The sequence below is a fragment of the Lepisma saccharinum genome, chromosome 2 (assembly GCF_977018435.1).
Source record: "Lepisma saccharinum chromosome 2, izLepSacc3.1, whole genome shotgun sequence".
Lineage (NCBI taxonomy): Eukaryota > Metazoa > Arthropoda > Insecta > Zygentoma > Lepismatidae > Lepisma > Lepisma saccharinum.
The window spans coordinates 181268117-181290316 of NC_139230.1; the positions used below are offsets into that span (position 1 = coordinate 181268117).

A 22200-nucleotide genomic window follows, 5' to 3' on the forward strand; every position below is an offset into this window, starting at 1 on the left:
AGATGTAAATGGTGTCCTGGCCGTTAATGAAACCTGTCCTCGTCTCGTCTTGAGTTGCAGGTGTCTTTCTAGTTTTTTTTCTTCGTGTGTCGTTTGTGCACCTTTTTGAATAACTATAGTTGTAAATACAATCACGTGTTTCTCAATCGTTAAGTAAATTCTCCACGTTCTATAAAAGGAAGAAATCCTGAACCTACATGGGCTACGCACCAAGTTTAACACACAGCTATGCCTACTCTGTGACAGAGCGCGTTATATTCTCGACTTTCGTATGTCACCACAGAAGTTCCCGGGTTCAAATCCCGGCGTGGGCATGAGGGTCCTTTGTGAGCGTCTCTACATCAGTTTCATCACACCAATACTCATTCTCAACGTCACGATTAACACAAAGTCACAGAAGAGCGACGCTATGCAACAAGAAGTACAAATAGAACAAACATAATGCAAATTATTTATAATTGATGATCAATTTGGCTTATTTTACTTCATTCTTCTGCCACTTTTGGCTAATCGCGAAGATGAGTGATGACATGATTGAATTGATGAAGGGACTATCACAAAGAACACCCATGCCCAGGCCGGGATTCGAACCCAAGATCCCTGTCGTCTTAGAGCGGTGCGAAAACCACTCGGCCACGGCATCGGCAATTTTTTTCTAAATTGTATATAATCAACTTATCTTTCTCTTAATAGTGCAAGGCCTCCCCGATGGCGCAGTGGTAGCGTCGTTTCCTTGTAATAAAGGGGTGGAGGCACATAGTGGTTCGGATCCCACTTTAAACTGTAGGTCCAGTCCCGATTAGCCTCTCTGTGCATAAAGTAGACTTAAAACACCAAATCAAGCAACCAATCTTAATAGTGCAAACCATCAAAAGTAATTAACCAACTCATACAGTTGATAATATGAACAGTTTAATTAGCTATCCATTCTGCATATTACAGAGAAACAGTCAAATGCGAACCAAGTCCAATTTTCTCGGAAGAGTTTCTAGAGCGGGCTTCTTTGAATGCTTCCAGCTTATCACGACAGGGAAATTGATGAGCGATCCTCCTTTTCTCACGCAACGGCTTCAACCCATGGTTTCGGATAAATGAAGAAGGAGGTTATCTGTTGTTACGGTCCATACATTTTCTAAATGGCAAATTTTGAGGGAGAGTTGGTGCTTTAACACATTCCCCCGAAATAAAGTCTATTATACACATTCATTGCCCTTTTACGATGGACATTATATCAGTTTTGAATACAAGAATAAATATTAAGAATGAAAGTTTATAGCTATGTAAATATGCATACGTATCTTGAGAGATAAATCTAACTCTTCATTACAGAAACTTTTCCACAATAATTCCAAGCTATTTTGTAAAAATATAATTAAACAATTTCATGTGGTTCCAGTTTACTATGATAAACTTATATGCTAAACTTCCTGGATACCATGTTTGTGTTGACAATTTTCAATCATAATATTCGTCATTTCTTGTATCTGCAAAGTATATGATAGATAACTTTTTAAAAAACTATCCCTTGTGTATTCGTGCCTTGAACACACATAATGGATATACATAAGAATTTTAACATATACTAACAAAGTAAATCATTTGTAGTTGTATTTGAAACAGAAAAAGTGGTCTACTTACATCTTCGTGGTTTTACTCATTACGTGCAATGAATTGAAATGTAACATATGTATATATGTATGTATGTATATATATATATATATACATATATATATACAACAAGAATAAATGCTAAGAATGCTAATGGATAAAAATAAATGAAGGAGAAGAAATGGACAGTGATTTATCCGCACATCCCTTAAAACCCTTACATTTTCCTCAACATCTCAATTTATGGGCATTTTGGCACTAAACTTACCTTCATACCCTCTAAAAACGTCCTTTCACCCCCCCCCCTTCACGAGTTAAAATTCTGGAGAAACCGTTGAGCAATGGATGGTGAAGCAATTATTATAATAAATCAGCATTCTAAATTACAATATTTGGTTTGACACTATACTACATCAAATATTCTCGTCCCGGACGCAGGTATATATAGCAAACGCTCTGGTCAGAGATGAGGACATATTCTATGCAATTTCAAACCGTGGACCTTGTCCCTTCCCACCACCACCAGAACTACATTCACATTAGTCACCACTAATTTGGAAATGAACTCTGTCAAGGCACACCAGTTATCTGTATTTATGTTATTCAGCGTAGTTCTTCTGCCATTTTTGCCAATAGCGACGATGAGTGACGATTTGACGGAATTGATGAAGTGCGAAAGGACGCCCATGTCCAGGCCGAGATCCGAACCCGGGGCCCCTGAAATCGTGAGCCTAAAATTTGCAATTACCCATCACGATTTAATGACCATATCACGTCCAAAAAATCCACTTATTCCTTCTAAAGCGCTACATTAGAAGCAAATATGTAGCGTGGTTTGATTTTATGAAATCCATTCTGTACAGAGATTATATTCATAGACTACTTACACTCTTCGGTTTCATGCAGCCGTCTGCCTAACTTAGGCGAAGGAAATCGCTCTCAAATTACCCACTCAAGCACAGAAAAGAAAGTAAGTCTACAAAAATTAGAGACTGCAAAGAAAAATATCTTGAATGCCGATAGAATATTTCGAAAGAGTAAACATTGTGCAGAGAAAAGGGGCAAATATGCGGACGTACCTATTTGAGCGAAATAATGATCTTTGACCACATTGTACATAAAGAAAAGCTTTGCCAAAATGTATTTGGGTCAGGCAAAATTATCGCGAAACTACACACAAACATTTACAAGATTAAAAGGACAGACAAGGAAAGTAAAGAAAATATATTAATGATACTAGTTTGAAGAAATAATCTCTGTGTGTGTCTGTGTGTATACATACAGTGTGGCGTTTGAAAATTTCCAGTGGGGAGAAATTACAGCAACTAGCCTTGAAGCACCACGATATTTTATAAATAATACATATAGTTACCTCCAAGTGCCAAAAATTAGCAACGAGAAATACCACTCTTAAAATATCCCTTTAACGATCAGCCTGCCAGCAGGGCCGGACTACTACGAGGGCGTTGGCATTTTTCCTTAACAGGGCGCCGATTGCGAACAGTTGAAAAGGATGTACAGGGATTTTGCCCGGTGGCCCAGTGCAACCCTACCTACCAGAATTATAATAAGCAAAAATGTTAAAATATTTAAACTTATTTTTAGTTATAAAATTATTGATATGTTAATAATAAGCATTTAAAGCCATGTCCATAATTCGAAAATATTATTATGCATTATTAATTTTATTTTTCTTTGCTTTAGATTAGTATGTTTCTACAGTTAGAGAAATATGAATTATTGTATTGATGTGTGTGTGTGTGTGTGTGTACATTGCTAGATGTTGCTCAGACTTTTGTTAATTTATTTTTCTTATTTTTGTTATTTAGCATCGCTTTTCTGCTACTTTTGGGTAATCGCGACGATGAGGATGAGTGATGATATTGATGAAGGAACACTCACAATGAACACCCATGCCCAGGCCGGGATTGAAACCCGGGACTCTGGCGTCGTAGTACGCTGTGATAACCACTCTGCCACGGAGGTCGGCCGAATTTTGTCCATGTTGTTAATTTATCGCGTAGCTACGATACTCCTTCATTTCTTTCATCAATTCACAATATATTCTCCTGCATTGTTTATCATAACCATGTTTCAGCACACACCCCTAGACACTTCGTTATACTTTTGCACATTGACAATACTAAATCCGAAAATGAACGGTTACAAACACATTTTTATTGAAGTCCTAGTGAGCAACTGACTCTTGAATATATCAGATGGCTCATACATTTTGTCCAGTTTCAAGTCGAATCGCGTTCAAGGCATCCAAGTAGAAAGACTAACAAGAATTTCTTTCTTTCGGATTGGAACCTTAGTCTAGTTTTCTCATGGTAGATCATGTTCAACTTTTAACCACTTTTAGATTATGCGATAGCTTTAGAGGCTCATTGTGAATTACGATTAAAAGGAAGGGCACGGAGGGAGATCACCCCTCTTTAGACATATAAAATAAAATAGCGATTACCCCCTCACTATTCACGGCTAAAATTAATCACAACCCCTCCAAGACATGTAGAAAATATAAGAGAAACACAATATAAGAGAAATACAACAATCGCCCCTCAAACTTCTAAAACGAACAATAAATCGTCAATTAGCATAAGTGTAAACGACAATCGTCTCCCTCCCTTCACATCTAAAAGTAAGCGATCACCTCTTTAAAAGTAATTGTAAACGTTCAAAATCTCTAAGGTGCTGAAACCTTCTGGCTATGGTAACTATTTGTATTCACCACGTTGTGCATAAAAAATAATAAAACACCAAGACACTATGAAACCAAGTACAGGGAAATTTATCTTCAACAACTCAAGTAGTGAAGATTATAATATTCTTAAAACTTAAATTAATGAAGATTATCTAAAGAAACTACAATAATAATAATATGAGGAGTGTGTTTCAATATCTTGATCAGTTCTTTCAAATTGACCTTTTCAAAGAAAATAGAAGAAACAAATTATTTACAAAAAATAGAAAATTGCAATACCGAAGAAAAATTACAGAAACTAACATAGTCATAATAAAATAATAATCATAGAATAAAAAAACACGATTTAAGAAATGCTTCTTTTCATTTGTATTAAAATACAACTTAAGCATGTGCGACTCAAATAATGAATTAAGACGGACTCGCATATGATCGGTCGAAAACTGCTATGCCATCTTGTTTGGAGTAGTTGTTAAGAGTAATATGATAGCCACGATAAGCAAAGGTTTCTCATTCATCGTTCATCCTATTTGTCACTTGTCAAAGTAAACCCACAGAATCTTGAATGTTTCACAAATAACCTAATACATCCAATTACAGAAATATTAGACTCGCTGCTATTTGTGCCCGGGAAGGATTTTGTAGTCCATTACCCTAACAACGCTGCAGAGGTTGGCGTATGTTTATTTGAACAATAACTTTAAACCATAGGGCTGACTTTTAGAGAACACGCTAACGAAAATACTAACCAGTGGAATCAAAATACATAAATTCAACAATGAATGCAGAATAGAGAAGTAAATTATCTTAAATGGGGAGTAACTATAAATCCAAATTGAATAAAAATACAATTCATATCAATATTTATTGGAGAATGCGTCTCTGTCCCCTCCAGTTAAGAAAATTTGCGTAAAGCCATGCCCCTGGAAAATGAAAGTTAAAAAATATATATATTTCACACCCATAATTTCATTTCAGCCACAATAATATGTAATTGCAAGAACATGAAAAATTCATATTGAAGCAATGTTTTTGGAGGGCGCAACACTATAATGGGGGAAAATATGCCATATTTGCCCCCCTGGAAAAAATCCATGCACCCATCACCAAACTCTATCAAGCATCCCCCATCTTAGCATATCCACTTAGAGCATAGTGACTTATTTCTGAGGGGGGAAGGGATTCCGGTACTTTGTAAGATATGGTGACACAAATTAATGATAATCATGCCATGATGCCACATTATTCCAAAGAGCTTAAAAATGATGTGGTATGTTCATGAATGATCATAATTTTGCACATATTTATCTAAATTTATTTTGTTGGGACAAACTATTAATAGTTTTCATTCTCAAATATGAGAACGTTCTACCGTTGCGTACAGCAAGGGAAAAATAACACTGACCAGGTAGTCCTCCGCCTATGAGAACTGGTAATTTTTAATTGATTGTCATCTTTCAACATTTCAACTTTAGTTCACATGTAACACAAATGATGAGTTAATATTGTTAATGAAAAAAAACATATTAAAATAATAGGCTTGCAGTCTAAAGTTACAAAACTCATGGGGGCTTGTGTGTGTACTTAATTAATATATGCACGTACCTAATTATGGTTATCAAATTGGTAACGAAGATTAAATGGGTTGCATCAAATCGTGTTGATCCCGTAGCGCCCTCCACTTCAACTGATAAAAAAAGGTCCACTTGTCTCTCACAATCCAAACCTGGCGCGCGTCTGCTTCTCACAACGCACTGAAGATGGGGCGATCTGTTCGAGTGGCGAGACCGCTGGAACTGACATGCTAGGAGATGGAACTGTTAACAAGTTGTGGGAGATTCTGCCTTAACTGGGGGCTAATAAGGTCACGTTGACCACTCAAGACGTGGCGAGTCTTGAATTTTATCGATTTAGCCAATGAAAATTGAGGAAGAGAACTGCGGTAGCTTCCTGTATCCATGGTAACATTGCAACGCAACAGCTACCTGCACGAATCTCATATTAATCGCGCGCGCGCACCTTGGTAAATTGGTTCAGATAGGTTGAGAAGTTCTAAAGGAGAGAAAGAATTTCAATTGCTAAAGAACAAGGAAGCGTTTCTCACCGTCGAGAGATCAATAGTCACCCTTTTCAGTTTCGGACAACTGTCTGTTATTACCTACTTTGCAAGGAATATGTTATGTTTCTTACTGTTTGAGACGTCCATGAATAAATTAGGAAAGGAACAAGGAAAGCACTTTCCCGTGGTTTTGTTTCAGAATTTCCTATTGGACTGACTTTCCAAAGCTGACTACACTACAATAAACTGAATCCGAGAAGTTCGTTTTAAGCAGGCTTCACGTTCGGTAAGGCTAAACCAGACCGGACCTAAAGTTTCAAGTGGAATCCAAAGTTTGCTTGTTTGAGTTTTAAGTCCATTTCATGCACAGATAGGTTAATCGGAACTGGTCCTAGAGTTTAAAATGCTTTATTTGCTTTCTTTTACTTCCTTTTCTGCTACTTTTGGCTTATCGGGAAGATGAGGATGAGTGAAGATATGATGAAATTGATGCAGTGACACTCACAAAGAATACCCATACACAGGCTGATATTTAAAATGGGGCCCTAACGTCTATGCTTCTCCACTGGGTATCGAACCCCGAACTTCTTGAAAACAAGGCGACCACGTTCCCTCTGCGCCCTCGTGGAGGGATGGATCCAACGTTCCCAAAGTTTGTTTCAAGTTCAGTTTATGCCCAGATATGCTATACGGCCCTGGGCCTAAAGTTTAAAGTGGGGCCATCAACCAGGAATCGAACCCGGGATCCCTTTTGATTTTAAAGTGGGATCCGATTCATTGAAATATGCCTGCATTGGGAAGCAAATCCATGACCCTTCTACTACAACGTTAACCCCTGTGCTAACGTGAGATCCTTAGGTCAATCAAAAGGTAGTAAAAAATGATGGTGTTTGCAGTAATCTCCTCAGAAAAATACCTGGAGTTTTCAGCATGTACGATCATTAAGTTTAGTTTCCACTGCACGGAAAAATGTATCAGCAGGGCCAGCTTTACGGTTTGTGGTGCCCGGTGCTATCGTCTCACAATTCTGATTTCAAAGTTGACAAAGTTAGCCGATTACTCAAAATTCTAGAGGTCAAGAAATGTTGGCTGCTTATTTTGCCTTTTCTATCTCGTGGATGACCGCAACGATGACAAGAAAAGCATTTAGACATTGATAGATTTAGCGAGGAACTCTATGGCACCTCAGAGTCGTGGTGGTCTAGTTGGTGGGGCGTCTGCCTGCCACACCTTGTAATCAAAGGGCAAAGGGTCCCGGGTTTGATACCCGGTGGAGGCACATAGTGGTTCGGATCCAACTTTAAATTGTAGGTCCAGTCCCAATTAAAAGTGCATAAAGTGTACTTTAAACAAACCAAAAAAATCAAACTAAATAAGCTCGTACGACCTTATATATATATATATATATATATATATATATATTATTACCTGTGCTCCTGGGTGACAGCAGTGAGCAATGAACATTGACTTGGCTTACGAACCTGAACCATTGCGATACACATTAACCAAAACCAGCCTCAATCTGAAGATAAAATTGTAAGGGAATTGTAAATCTACTAAATACAATTTTTAGATATTAAAATTATATACAAATAATAAAAAATCTGGTGATTTGAATAGATACAGGATACGGGACCCATTTCAAAAATATTCAACAGCAAAGCTATTATATATATAAACGCGTAATTATGACAAATTTCTAGCGAATTCCATCGTGACCTCAGAAAATATCAAATCGTATTCCAAAAATATAAAACCAATCACTTGGGGGGGGGGGGGTGGAGAATTTTACAGTGTAGGGAAATTTCCAACATTTTCCGTCCCGAAAACGTCCTTAGTGGAGAAATGGCGAAATTTTCAAATCCCGAACGTCGGGATTTGATAATATCATAACATTCCCAATATGCCTTGCATTCTACACATCAAACTCTGCCAGGCCAGAGACTAATTCTCTGGCCAGACTCCTGAGTTGAACATGGCCGAACAAGGAAATACAAAGATAAGACCTTGTTAAAAATGTAAACATAAACATTGGTGGCGTCTTCGCCCGGGTCCCCCGGAACTTCCTGTTTACACCAGTCTCCGTTGTTTCCAGTACAGATTCACCGGCATACGATGTAAGAAATGAACACTTGTTTTCATCAGTTGTGCGACGATAGTCCCTGATGGCGAGAAATAGTAGTCAGTTAGTAAGACACACGATGTTATTAGTTGCAGGCCTCCTAATATAAAATTATATAATTTGCAATGTTCTATTTTATGCCGTTTAATTCTAGGTGAGCGGGCTTCCATTCGTGAAAATTATTGATTCATATTCTATACTACTATAATATGGCTGTTTGTCGAAACACGAGATCGGAACTATGCAAAAGTCATATTATTTATTTATTCGCATTATAATGTTCATATGAATATTTCACAGATTATCGATATCAAATTTAGGAAAAACGCTTGCAGAAAAAACTTCTTACTTTTGCCAAAACGCTTGGAAAAATTACCTCCCACCCTTCACCTTGCCAAGTGAAAGGTCAAGAGCGCCAGCCTATCAGAATTGACTTCGCCCAGTGAAAGTAACCTTATATTAAGGGATGCTCACATTCTGACCTCACTTGTAACCTTGCTGTGATTCTCTGAGCGTGTTATTCTTCATATCCTGTGAGCTATGGAAAACTTCTACTCGCTGCTTCTTGCAATGGGCGTAAGCTGTGTTGCTTCGGAAGACAAGATGGATATCCTTGGAAGTCTTCCCCCGGAAATTGCCGATATTATTCTGAGGTACGTTTACGTTATTGCTATTGTATTATTTTGAACATAGTCCCATTGTATATTATGAAATTTTATCGTTCGGTTATAAATGTATTGGTTGTTTGTCAAGTGACTTCAGATATTGGTAGGATTTTGTATCGTGCCGAAGTTAAATCTCCCGTTTATATCTTTAACTCTGCGTGGAATAGAAGAGTGCAATGCAGATGTATTTTTGATGATTTTGTTAGTCTAGAAATGTTTCAGAGTTTTCGCCTCTCTCCCCTCCCCTCCCTGGGTGCGCAAGTATGCATGTATTGCGGTGCAGTTGGTTCGCGGTTTTTGTTAATTTCCATTGGCGGATTGTTGCTTGAGCGAACGACCGTGAACTTGCATTACATGACGAATAGTTAGTAATGATTACTTGCTAACTAGAAATGCTGGAGCTTTGTTTTAAGTTTTGAACGTTGTCTGAGTGGGGGGGGGGTCGCTTAATTTTAGATGTCGATTGGGTGAAGATTCTCAAGTGCTCTTATGTTCCTTTACGATTAAATAAATAGTTTTAGATAACTTCTAGAATGATTAGCCTGTGTACTGAATATTTTTTACCTATTCTACTTCACTTTATAGTCATTCCGATCTACTTTGATGTGTGCATTTTCCCAGAATTTATTTAAGGGTTTTGAATGAACAAAACCTAATCTAGAGTGCCCATCGAAAGAATAAATAAATATTGCGTTCAGGGATATACACATTTTGGCTCCTATTCATCTTACTCAAATGTTTTGAAAGGGTAATCGTAGAACGGAGTAGTGTCCATGCCCCCCTCAATTATATTGTAATGTAATTTTTAGTGTGGATCATGATGCTCATCATATTACATCTAACATATATATATTCTTTATCATTTCAGGACCCTTGATAGACGTTCCTTGCTGGCTGCAGCCCTCGTGAGCTTTCGCTGGTTTTCCCTCTGCAAATCGGACAGGGTGTTGAGGGAGAGGATAAGGGAGGAGATGAAGAGGCAGAAGGAGCAGCGGGTGAACCCTTTGTCCAGTGGACTGACTTTCATCAGAGACGCCTTCAGACCATTTGCTTCTAGAAACAAGCAGCTGAAAGCTAGGAAGAGGCCCATTGAAGGTGCGAGATTTTTATTATTTCTTGAGTTCATCCTATGGTAATCATGACATTTTTTGAAATATGTGTGGAATAATTTTGATAATGCAATAAATTAAAGTGGATTATTTAGACGGAAGAGGAAAATTTCTGTATATTTTTACTATTTAGTCTTTTATTTACTATTTTTTATTACTGTTCATAAATTTGCTTTATTAAATTTTCCTTTAGCTGTAGTTTAGTGTGTGCAATATATTCTAAAATTTGTATTTACAACATTTCATTTTCTCTTTTCAGAGCTCTCATTGGTTGCTGATACTGCACAGGGACATGGAGAAACGCGAATGATCACCTACGAGGCAAAGCCGAAGAAAGCAAAGAGGGGTTTCCAGTTTCATTTTGGTAAAAAGAACCAGAAGTCTAGATTGATGAGATTGTGAATTATGAGGAACTGATACCTATTGTTCTTTTGTTGCTGTTAACTATATACATGTATTTTGTGTCGAAATAAATGTACACTGCTGAAAATTCTGCATATTCATTTCCTTAATTTACCATACTTAATTTTCCCCCTTGCCATGCATAAATTATTTTGATTGAAACTTCTATTTTAAACGAGCCGGCCTCTGTGACGAAGTGGTCGGCACAGCGGGTTCGAATCCCGGCCTGGGCATGGGTCACTCATTCGCATCTTCGGGATTAGCCAAAAGTAGTAGAAATGCGAAGTAAAAAAATAAATCAATCTATTGTAAGCGTATGGTATATCATTTGTTGTATGTGATTTCAATTTAGAAAACCGTTGCCTTGACGGTCAACCTTTTTCGGCCCTGCCATTACTATCTTGCAATTTACGGTTTATTATAATTGTCTGATACTTTTGTTTGTATAAATGTTGTTATTATTTATTCTGTTCTCGTGGAAGTGTGTGCATACGATGTCCACACGGTGAGAGGATATACTTAAAATTGCACGCTAAATTATTTAAGGTGTAGTTTAAGGGTTCATCAAGTCGTGATAGTATTGGCTTTCAAAGTCAAGAAGTTGGAATTTTAAATTCTAAACTATGCGATTGCTAGATAATAGCATCGACCTTGATTTATTCTGCTCCTGGGGTTTATTTGTACAGTCAAAAAAGTCATATTATTTATTTATTTATTCGCATTATAATGTTCATATGAATATTTCACAGATTATCGATATCAAATTTAGGAAAAACGCTTGCAGAAAAAACTTCTTACTTTTGCCAAAACGCTTGGAAAAATAACCTCCCACCCTTCACCTTAAAAGTGAAAGGTCAAGAGCGTCAGCCTATCAGAATTGACTTCGCCCAGTGAAAGTAACCTTATATTAAGGGATGCTCACATTCTGACCTCACTTGTAACCTGGCTGTGATCCTCTGAGCGTGTTATTCTGCATATCCTGTGAGCTATGGAAAACTTCTACTCGTTGCTTCTTGCAATGGGCGTAAGCTGTGTTGCTTCCGAAGACAAGATGGATATCCTTGGAAGTCTGCCCCCGGAAATTGCCGTTATTATTCTGAGGTACGTTTACGTTATTGCTATTGTATTATTTTGAACATAGTCCCTTTGTATATTATGAAATTTTATCGTTCGGTTATAAATGTATTGGTTGTTTGTCAAGTGACTTCAGATATTGGTAGGATTTTGTATCGTGCCGAAGTTAAATCTCCCGTTTATATCCTTAACTCTACGTGGAATAGAAGAGTGCAATGCAGATGTATTATTGATGATTTTGTTAGTCTAGAAATGTTTCAGAGTTTTCGCCTCTCTCCCCTCCCCTCCCTGGGTGCGCAAGTATGCATGTATTGCGGTGTAGTTGGTTCGTGGTTTTTGTTAATTTCCATTGGCGGATTGTTGCTTGAGCGAACGACCGTGAACTTGCATTACATGACGAATAGTTAGTAATGATTACTTGCTAACTAGAAATGCTGGAGCTTTGTTTTAAGTTTTGAACGTTGTCTGAGTGGGGGGGGGGGGGTCGCTTAATTTTAGATGTCGATTGGGTGAAGATTCTCAAGTGCTCTTATGTTCCTTTACGATTAAATAAATAGTTTTAGATAACTTCTAGAATGATTAGCCTGTGTACTGAATATTTTTTACCTATTCTACTTCACTTTATAGTCATTCCGATCTACTTTGATGTGTGCATTTTCCCAGAATTTATTTAAGGGTTTTGAATGAACAAAACCTAATCTAGAGTGCCCATCGAAAGAATAAATAAATATTGCGTTCAGGGATATACACATTTTGGCTCCTATTCATCTTACTCAAATGTTTTGAAAGGGTAATCGTAGAACGGAGTAGTGTCCATGCCCCCCTCAATTATATTGTAATGTAATTTTTAGTGTGGATCATGATGCTCATCATATTACATCTAACATATATATATTCTTTATCATTTCAGGACCCTTGATAAACGTTCCTTGCTGGCTGCAGCCCTCGTGAGCTTTCGCTGGTTTTCCCTCTGCAAATCGGACAGGGTGTTGAGGGAGAGGATAAGGGAGGAGATGAAGAGGCAGAAGGAGCAGCGGGTGAACCCTTTGTCCAGTGGACTGACTTTCATCAGAGACGCCTTCAGACCATTTGCTTCTAGAAACAAGCAGCTGAAAGCTAGGAAGAGGCCCATTGAAGGTGCGAGTTTTTATTATTTCTTGAGTTCATCCTATGGTAATCATGACATTTTTTGAAATATGTGTGGAATAATTTTGATAATGCAATAAATTAAAGTGGATTATTTAGACGGAAGAGGAAAATTTCTGTATATTTTTACTATTTAGTCTTTTATTTACTATTTTTTATTACTGTTCATAAATTTGCTTTATTAAATTTTCCTTTAGCTGTAGTTTAGTGTGTGCAATATATTCTAAAATTTGTATTTACAACATTTCATTTTCTCTTTTCAGAGCTCTCATTGGTTGCTGATACTGCACAGGGACATGGAGAAACGCGAATGATCACCTACGAGGCAAAGCCGAAGAAAGCAAAGAGGGGTTTCCAGTTTCATTTTGGTAAAAAGAACCAGAAGTCTAGATTGATGAGATTGTGAATTATGAGGAACTGATACCTATTGTTCTTTTGTTGCTGTTAACTATATACATGTATTTTGTGTCGAAATAAATGTACACTGCTGAAAATTCTGCATATTCATTTCCTTAATTTACCATACTTAATTTTCCCCCTTGCCATGCATAAATTATTTTGATTGAAACTTCTATTTTAAACGAGCCGGCCTCTGTGACGAAGTGGTCGGCACAGCGGGTTCGAATCCCGGCCTGGGCATGGGTCACTCATTCGCATCTTCGGGATTAGCCAAAAGTAGTAGAAATGCGAAGTAAAAAAATAAATCAATCTATTGTAAGCGTATGGTATATCATTTGTTGTATGTGATTTCAATTTAGAAAACCGTTGCCTTGACGGTCAACCTTTTTCGGCCCTGCCATTACTATCTTGCAATTTACGGTTTATTATAATTGTCTGATACTTTTGTTTGTATAAATGTTGTTATTATTTATTCTGTTCTCGTGGAAGTGTGTGCATACGATGTCCACACGGTGAGAGGATATACTTAAAATTGCACGCTAAATTATTTAAGGTGTAGTTTAAGGGTTCATCAAGTCGTGATAGTATTGGCTTTCAAAGTCAAGAAGTTGGAATTTTAAATTCTAAACTATGCGATTGCTAGATAATAGCATCGACCTTGATTTATTCTGCTCCTGGGGTTTATTTGTACAGTCAAAAAAGTCATATTATTTATTTATTTATTCGCATTATAATGTTCATATGAATATTTCACAGATTATCGATATCAAATTTAGGAAAAACGCTTGCAGAAAAAACTTCTTACTTTTGCCAAAACGCTTGGAAAAATAACCTCCCACCCTTCACCTTAAAAGTGAAAGGTCAAGAGCGTCAGCCTATCAGAATTGACTTCGCCCAGTGAAAGTAACCTTATATTAAGGGATGCTCACATTCTGACCTCACTTGTAACCTGGCTGTGATCCTCTGAGCGTGTTATTCTGCATATCCTGTGAGCTATGGAAAACTTCTACTCGTTGCTTCTTGCAATGGGCGTAAGCTGTGTTGCTTCCGAAGACAAGATGGATATCCTTGGAAGTCTGCCCCCGGAAATTGCCGTTATTATTCTGAGGTACGTTTACGTTATTGCTATTGTATTATTTTGAACATAGTCCCTTTGTATATTATGAAATTTTATCGTTCGGTTATAAATGTATTGGTTGTTTGTCAAGTGACTTCAGATATTGGTAGGATTTTGTATCGTGCCGAAGTTAAATCTCCCGTTTATATCCTTAACTCTACGTGGAATAGAAGAGTGCAATGCAGATGTATTATTGATGATTTTGTTAGTCTAGAAATGTTTCAGAGTTTTCGCCTCTCTCCCCTCCCCTCCCTGGGTGCGCAAGTATGCATGTATTGCGGTGTAGTTGGTTCGTGGTTTTTGTTAATTTCCATTGGCGGATTGTTGCTTGAGCGAACGACCGTGAACTTGCATTACATGACGAATAGTTAGTAATGATTACTTGCTAACTAGAAATGCTGGAGCTTTGTTTTAAGTTTTGAACGTTGTCTGAGTGGGGGGGGGGGTCGCTTAATTTTAGATGTCGATTGGGTGAAGATTCTCAAGTGCTCTTATGTTCCTTTACGATTAAATAAATAGTTTTAGATAACTTCTAGAATGATTAGCCTGTGTACTGAATATTTTTTACCTATTCTACTTCACTTTATAGTCATTCCGATCTACTTTGATGTGTGCATTTTCCCAGAATTTATTTAAGGGTTTTGAATGAACAAAACCTAATCTAGAGTGCCCATCGAAAGAATAAATAAATATTGCGTTCAGGGATATACACATTTTGGCTCCTATTCATCTTACTCAAATGTTTTGAAAGGGTAATCGTAGAACGGAGTAGTGTCCATGCCCCCCTCAATTATATTGTAATGTAATTTTTAGTGTGGATCATGATGCTCATCATATTACATTTAACATATATATATTCTTTATCATTTCAGGACCCTTGATAGACGTTCCTTGCTGGCTGCAGCCCTCGTGAGCTTTCGCTGGTTTTCCCTCTGCAAATCGGACAGGGTGTTGAGGGAGAGGATAAGGGAGGAGATGAAGAGGCAGAAGGAGCAGCGGGTGAACCCTTTGTCCAGTGGACTGACTTTCATCAGAGACGCCTTCAGACCATTTGCTTCTAGAAACAAGCAGCTGAAAGCTAGGAAGAGGCCCATTGAAGGTGCGAGATTTTTATTATTTCTTGAGTTCATCCTATGGTAATCATGACATTTTTTGAAATATGTGTGGAATAATTTTGATAATGCAATAAATTAAAGTGGATTATTTAGACGGAAGAGGAAAATTTCTGTATATTTTTACTATTTAGTCTTTTATTTACTATTTTTTATTACTGTTCATAAATTTGCTTTATTAAATTTTCCTTTAGCTGTAGTTTAGTGTGTGCAATATATTCTAAAATTTGTATTTACAACATTTCATTTTCTCTTTTCAGAGCTCTCATTGGTTGCTGATACTGCACAGGGACATGGAGAAACGCGAATGATCACCTACGAGGCAAAGCCGAAGAAAGCAAAGAGGGGTTTCCAGTTTCATTTTGGTAAAAAGAACCAGAAGTCTAGATTGATGAGATTGTGAATTATGAGGAACTGATACCTATTGTTCTTTTGTTGCTGTTAACTATATACATGTATTTTGTGTCGAAATAAATGTACACTGCTGAAAATTCTGCATATTCATTTCCTTAATTTACCATACTTAATTTTCCCCCTTGCCATGCATAAATTATTTTGATTGAAACTTCTATTTTAAACGAGCCGGCCTCTGTGACGAAGTGGTCGGCACAGCGGGTTCGAATCCCGGCCTGGGCATGGGTCACTCATTCGCATCTTCGGGATTAGCCAAAAGTAGTAGAAATGCGAAGTAAAAAAATAAATCAATCTATTGTAAGCGTATGGTATATCATTTGTTGTATGTGATTTCAATTTAGAAAACCGTTGCCTTGACGGTCAACCTTTTTCGGCCCTGCCATTACTATCTTGCAATTTACGGTTTATTATAATTGTCTGATACTTTTGTTTGTATAAATGTTGTTATTATTTATTCTGTTCTCGTGGAAGTGTGTGCATACGATGTCCACACGGTGAGAGGATATACTTAAAATTGCACGCTAAATTATTTAAGGTGTAGTTTAAGGGTTCATCAAGTCGTGATAGTATTGGCTTTCAAAGTCAAGAAGTTGGAATTTTAAATTCTAAACTATGCGATTGCTAGATAATAGCATCGACCTTGATTTATTCTGCTCCTGGGGTTTATTTGTACAGTCAAAAAAGTCATATTATTTATTTATTTATTCGCATTATAATGTTCATATGAATATTTCACAGATTATCGATATCAAATTTAGGAAAAACGCTTGCAGAAAAAACTTCTTACTTTTGCCAAAACGCTTGGAAAAATAACCTCCCACCCTTCACCTTAAAAGTGAAAGGTCAAGAGCGTCAGCCTATCAGAATTGACTTCGCCCAGTGAAAGTAACCTTATATTAAGGGATGCTCACATTCTGACCTCACTTGTAACCTGGCTGTGATCCTCTGAGCGTGTTATTCTGCATATCCTGTGAGCTATGGAAAACTTCTACTCGTTGCTTCTTGCAATGGGCGTAAGCTGTGTTGCTTCCGAAGACAAGATGGATATCCTTGGAAGTCTGCCCCCGGAAATTGCCGTTATTATTCTGAGGTACGTTTACGTTATTGCTATTGTATTATTTTGAACATAGTCCCTTTGTATATTATGAAATTTTATCGTTCGGTTATAAATGTATTGGTTGTTTGTCAAGTGACTTCAGATATTGGTAGGATTTTGTATCGTGCCGAAGTTAAATCTCCCGTTTATATCCTTAACTCTACGTGGAATAGAAGAGTGCAATGCAGATGTATTATTGATGATTTTGTTAGTCTAGAAATGTTTCAGAGTTTTCGCCTCTCTCCCCTCCCCTCCCTGGGTGCGCAAGTATGCATGTATTGCGGTGTAGTTGGTTCGTGGTTTTTGTTAATTTCCATTGGCGGATTGTTGCTTGAGCGAACGACCGTGAACTTGCATTACATGACGAATAGTTAGTAATGATTACTTGCTAACTAGAAATGCTGGAGCTTTGTTTTAAGTTTTGAACGTTGTCTGAGTGGGGGGGGGGGGGTCGCTTAATTTTAGATGTCGATTGGGTGAAGATTCTCAAGTGCTCTTATGTTCCTTTACGATTAAATAAATAGTTTTAGATAACTTCTAGAATGATTAGCCTGTGTACTGAATATTTTTTACCTATTCTACTTCACTTTATAGTCATTCCGATCTACTTTGATGTGTGCATTTTCCCAGAATTTATTTAAGGGTTTTGAATGAACAAAACCTAATCTAGAGTGCCCATCGAAAGAATAAATAAATATTGCGTTCAGGGATATACACATTTTGGCTCCTATTCATCTTACTCAAATGTTTTGAAAGGGTAATCGTAGAACGGAGTAGTGTCCATGCCCCCCTCAATTATATTGTAATGTAATTTTTAGTGTGGATCATGATGCTCATCATATTACATCTAACATATATATATTCTTTATCATTTCAGGACCCTTGATAGACGTTCCTTGCTGGCTGCAGCCCTCGTGAGCTTTCGCTGGTTTTCCCTCTGCAAATCGGACAGGGTGTTGAGGGAGAGGATAAGGGAGGAGATGAAGAGGCAGAAGGAGCAGCGGGTGAACCCTTTGTCCAGTGGACTGACTTTCATCAGAGACGCCTTCAGACCATTTGCTTCTAGAAACAAGCAGCTGAAAGCTAGGAAGAGGCCCATTGAAGGTGCGAGTTTTTATTATTTCTTGAGTTCATCCTATGGTAATCATGACATTTTTTGAAATATGTGTGGAATAATTTTGATAATGCAATAAATTAAAGTGGATTATTTAGACGGAAGAGGAAAATTTCTGTATATTTTTACTATTTAGTCTTTTATTTACTATTTTTTATTACTGTTCATAAATTTGCTTTATTAAATTTTCCTTTAGCTGTAGTTTAGTGTGTGCAATATATTCTAAAATTTGTATTTACAACATTTCATTTTCTCTTTTCAGAGCTCTCATTGGTTGCTGATACTGCACAGGGACATGGAGAAACGCGAATGATCACCTACGAGGCAAAGCCGAAGAAAGCAAAGAGGGGTTTCCAGTTTCATTTTGGTAAAAAGAACCAGAAGTCTAGATTGATGAGATTGTGAATTATGAGGAACTGATACCTATTGTTCTTTTGTTGCTGTTAACTATATACATGTATTTTGTGTCGAAATAAATGTACACTGCTGAAAATTCTGCATATTCATTTCCTTAATTTACCATACTTAATTTTCCCCCTTGCCATGCATAAATTATTTTGATTGAAACTTCTATTTTAAACGAGCCGGCCTCTGTGACGAAGTGGTCGGCACAGCGGGTTCGAATCCCGGCCTGGGCATGGGTCACTCATTCGCATCTTCGGGATTAGCCAAAAGTAGTAGAAATGCGAAGTAAAAAAATAAATCAATCTATTGTAAGCGTATGGTATATCATTTGTTGTATGTGATTTCAATTTAGAAAACCGTTGCCTTGACGGTCAACCTTTTTCGGCCCTGCCATTACTATCTTGCAATTTACGGTTTATTATAATTGTCTGATACTTTTGTTTGTATAAATGTTGTTATTATTTATTCTGTTCTCGTGGAAGTGTGTGCATACGATGTCCACACGGTGAGAGGATATACTTAAAATTGCACGCTAAATTATTTAAGGTGTAGTTTAAGGGTTCATCAAGTCGTGATAGTATTGGCTTTCAAAGTCAAGAAGTTGGAATTTTAAATTCTAAACTATGCGATTGCTAGATAATAGCATCGACCTTGATTTATTCTGCTCCTGGGGTTTATTTGTACAGTCAAAAAAGTCATATTATTTATTTATTTATTCGCATTATAATGTTCATATGAATATTTCACAGATTATCGATATCAAATTTAGGAAAAACGCTTGCAGAAAAAACTTCTTACTTTTGCCAAAACGCTTGGAAAAATAACCTCCCACCCTTCACCTTAAAAGTGAAAGGTCAAGAGCGTCAGCCTATCAGAATTGACTTCGCCCAGTGAAAGTAACCTTATATTAAGGGATGCTCACATTCTGACCTCACTTGTAACCTGGCTGTGATCCTCTGAGCGTGTTATTCTGCATATCCTGTGAGCTATGGAAAACTTCTACTCGTTGCTTCTTGCAATGGGCGTAAGCTGTGTTGCTTCCGAAGACAAGATGGATATCCTTGGAAGTCTGCCCCCGGAAATTGCCGTTATTATTCTGAGGTACGTTTACGTTATTGCTATTGTATTATTTTGAACATAGTCCCTTTGTATATTATGAAATTTTATCGTTCGGTTATAAATGTATTGGTTGTTTGTCAAGTGACTTCAGATATTGGTAGGATTTTGTATCGTGCCGAAGTTAAATCTCCCGTTTATATCCTTAACTCTACGTGGAATAGAAGAGTGCAATGCAGATGTATTATTGATGATTTTGTTAGTCTAGAAATGTTTCAGAGTTTTCGCCTCTCTCCCCTCCCCTCCCTGGGTGCGCAAGTATGCATGTATTGCGGTGTAGTTGGTTCGTGGTTTTTGTTAATTTCCATTGGCGGATTGTTGCTTGAGCGAACGACCGTGAACTTGCATTACATGACGAATAGTTAGTAATGATTACTTGCTAACTAGAAATGCTGGAGCTTTGTTTTAAGTTTTGAACGTTGTCTGAGTGGGGGGGGGGGGTCGCTTAATTTTAGATGTCGATTGGGTGAAGATTCTCAAGTGCTCTTATGTTCCTTTACGATTAAATAAATAGTTTTAGATAACTTCTAGAATGATTAGCCTGTGTACTGAATATTTTTTACCTATTCTACTTCACTTTATAGTCATTCCGATCTACTTTGATGTGTGCATTTTCCCAGAATTTATTTAAGGGTTTTGAATGAACAAAACCTAATCTAGAGTGCCCATCGAAAGAATAAATAAATATTGCGTTCAGGGATATACACATTTTGGCTCCTATTCATCTTACTCAAATGTTTTGAAAGGGTAATCGTAGAACGGAGTAGTGTCCATGCCCCCCTCAATTATATTGTAATGTAATTTTTAGTGTGGATCATGATGCTCATCATATTACATCTAACATATATATATTCTTTATCATTTCAGGACCCTTGATAGACGTTCCTTGCTGGCTGCAGCCCTCGTGAGCTTTCGCTGGTTTTCCCTCTGCAAATCGGACAGGGTGTTGAGGGAGAGGATAAGGGAGGAGATGAAGAGGCAGAAGGAGCAGCGGGTGAACCCTTTGTCCAGTGGACTGACTTTCATCAGAGACGCCTTCAGACCATTTGCTTCTAGAAACAAGCAGCTGAAAGCTAGGAAGAGGCCCATTGAAGGTGCGAGATTTTTATTATTTCTTGAGTTCATCCTATGGTAATCATGACATTTTTTGAAATATGTGTGGAATAATTTTGATAATGCAATAAATTAAAGTGGATTATTTAGACGGAAGAGGAAAATTTCTGTATATTTTTACTATTTAGTCTTTTATTTACTATTTTTTATTACTGTTCATAAATTTGCTTTATTAAATTTTCCTTTAGCTGTAGTTTAGTGTGTGCAATATATTCTAAAATTTGTATTTACAACATTCCATTTTCTCTTTTCAGAGCTCTCATTGGTTGCTGATACTGCACAGGGACATGGAGAAACGCGAATGATCACCTACGAGGCAAAGCCGAAGAAAGCAAAGAGGGGTTTCCAGTTTCATTTTGGTAAAAAGAACCAGAAGTCTAGATTGATGAGATTGTGAATTATGAGGAACTTGTACCTATTGTTCTTTTGTTGCTGTTAACTATATACATGTATTTTGTGTCGAAATAAATGTACACTGCTGAAAATTCTGCATATTCATTTCCTTAATTTACCATACTTAATTTTCCCCCTTGCCATGCATATATTATTTTGATTGAAACGTCTATTTTAAACGAGCCGGCCTCTGTGACGGAGTGGTCGGCACAGCGGGTTCGAATCCCGGCCTGGGCATGGGTCACTCATTCGCATCTTCGGGATTAGCCAAAAGTAGTAGAAATGCGAAGTAAAAAAATAAATCAATCTATTGTAAGCGTATGGTATATCATTTGTTGTATGTGATTTCAATTTAGAAAACCGTTGCCTTGACGGTCAACCTTTTTCGGCCCTGCCATTACTATCTTGCAATTTACGGTTTATTATAATTGTCTGATACTTTTGTTTGTATAAATGTTGTTATTATTTATTCTGTTCTCGTGGAAGTGTGTGCATACGATGTCCACACGGTGAGAGGATATACTTAAAATTGCACGCTAAATTATTTAAGGTGTAGTTTAAGGGTTCATCAAGTCGTGATAGTATTGGCTTTCAAAGTCAAGAAGTTGGAATTTTAAATTCTAAACTATGCGATTGCTAGATAATAGCATCGACCTTGATTTATTCTGCTCCTGGGGTTTATTTGTACAGTCAAAAAAGTCATATTATTTATTTATTTATTCGCATTATAATGTTCATATGAATATTTCACAGATTATCGATATCAAATTTAGGAAAAACGCTTGCAGAAAAAACTTCTTACTTTTGCCAAAACGCTTGGAAAAATAACCTCCCACCCTTCACCTTAAAAGTGAAAGGTCAAGAGCGTCAGCCTATCAGAATTGACTTCGCCCAGTGAAAGTAACCTTATATTAAGGGGTGCTCACATTCTGACCTCACTTGTAACCTGGCTGTGATCCTCTGAGCGTGTTATTCTGCATATCCTGTGAGCTATGGAAAACTTCTACTCGCTGCTTCTTGCAATGGGCG

At 37.3% G+C, this 22200-nt stretch overlaps 1 protein-coding gene across 1 annotated transcript in view; it reads right to left on the reverse strand.

Moving 5' to 3' along the window:
* LOC145980795 (caveolin-1-like) overlaps positions 1–6125 on the reverse strand; it is a 115591-nt gene extending 109466 nt beyond the window's left edge. Inside the window, exon 1 of the mRNA XM_083113885.1 lies at positions 5921–6125. The gene's annotated coding sequence lies outside the window, so the exon portion shown is untranslated. The remainder of the gene's footprint in view (positions 1–5920) is intronic.
* Between the last annotated feature and the right edge of the window lie 16075 nt (positions 6126–22200).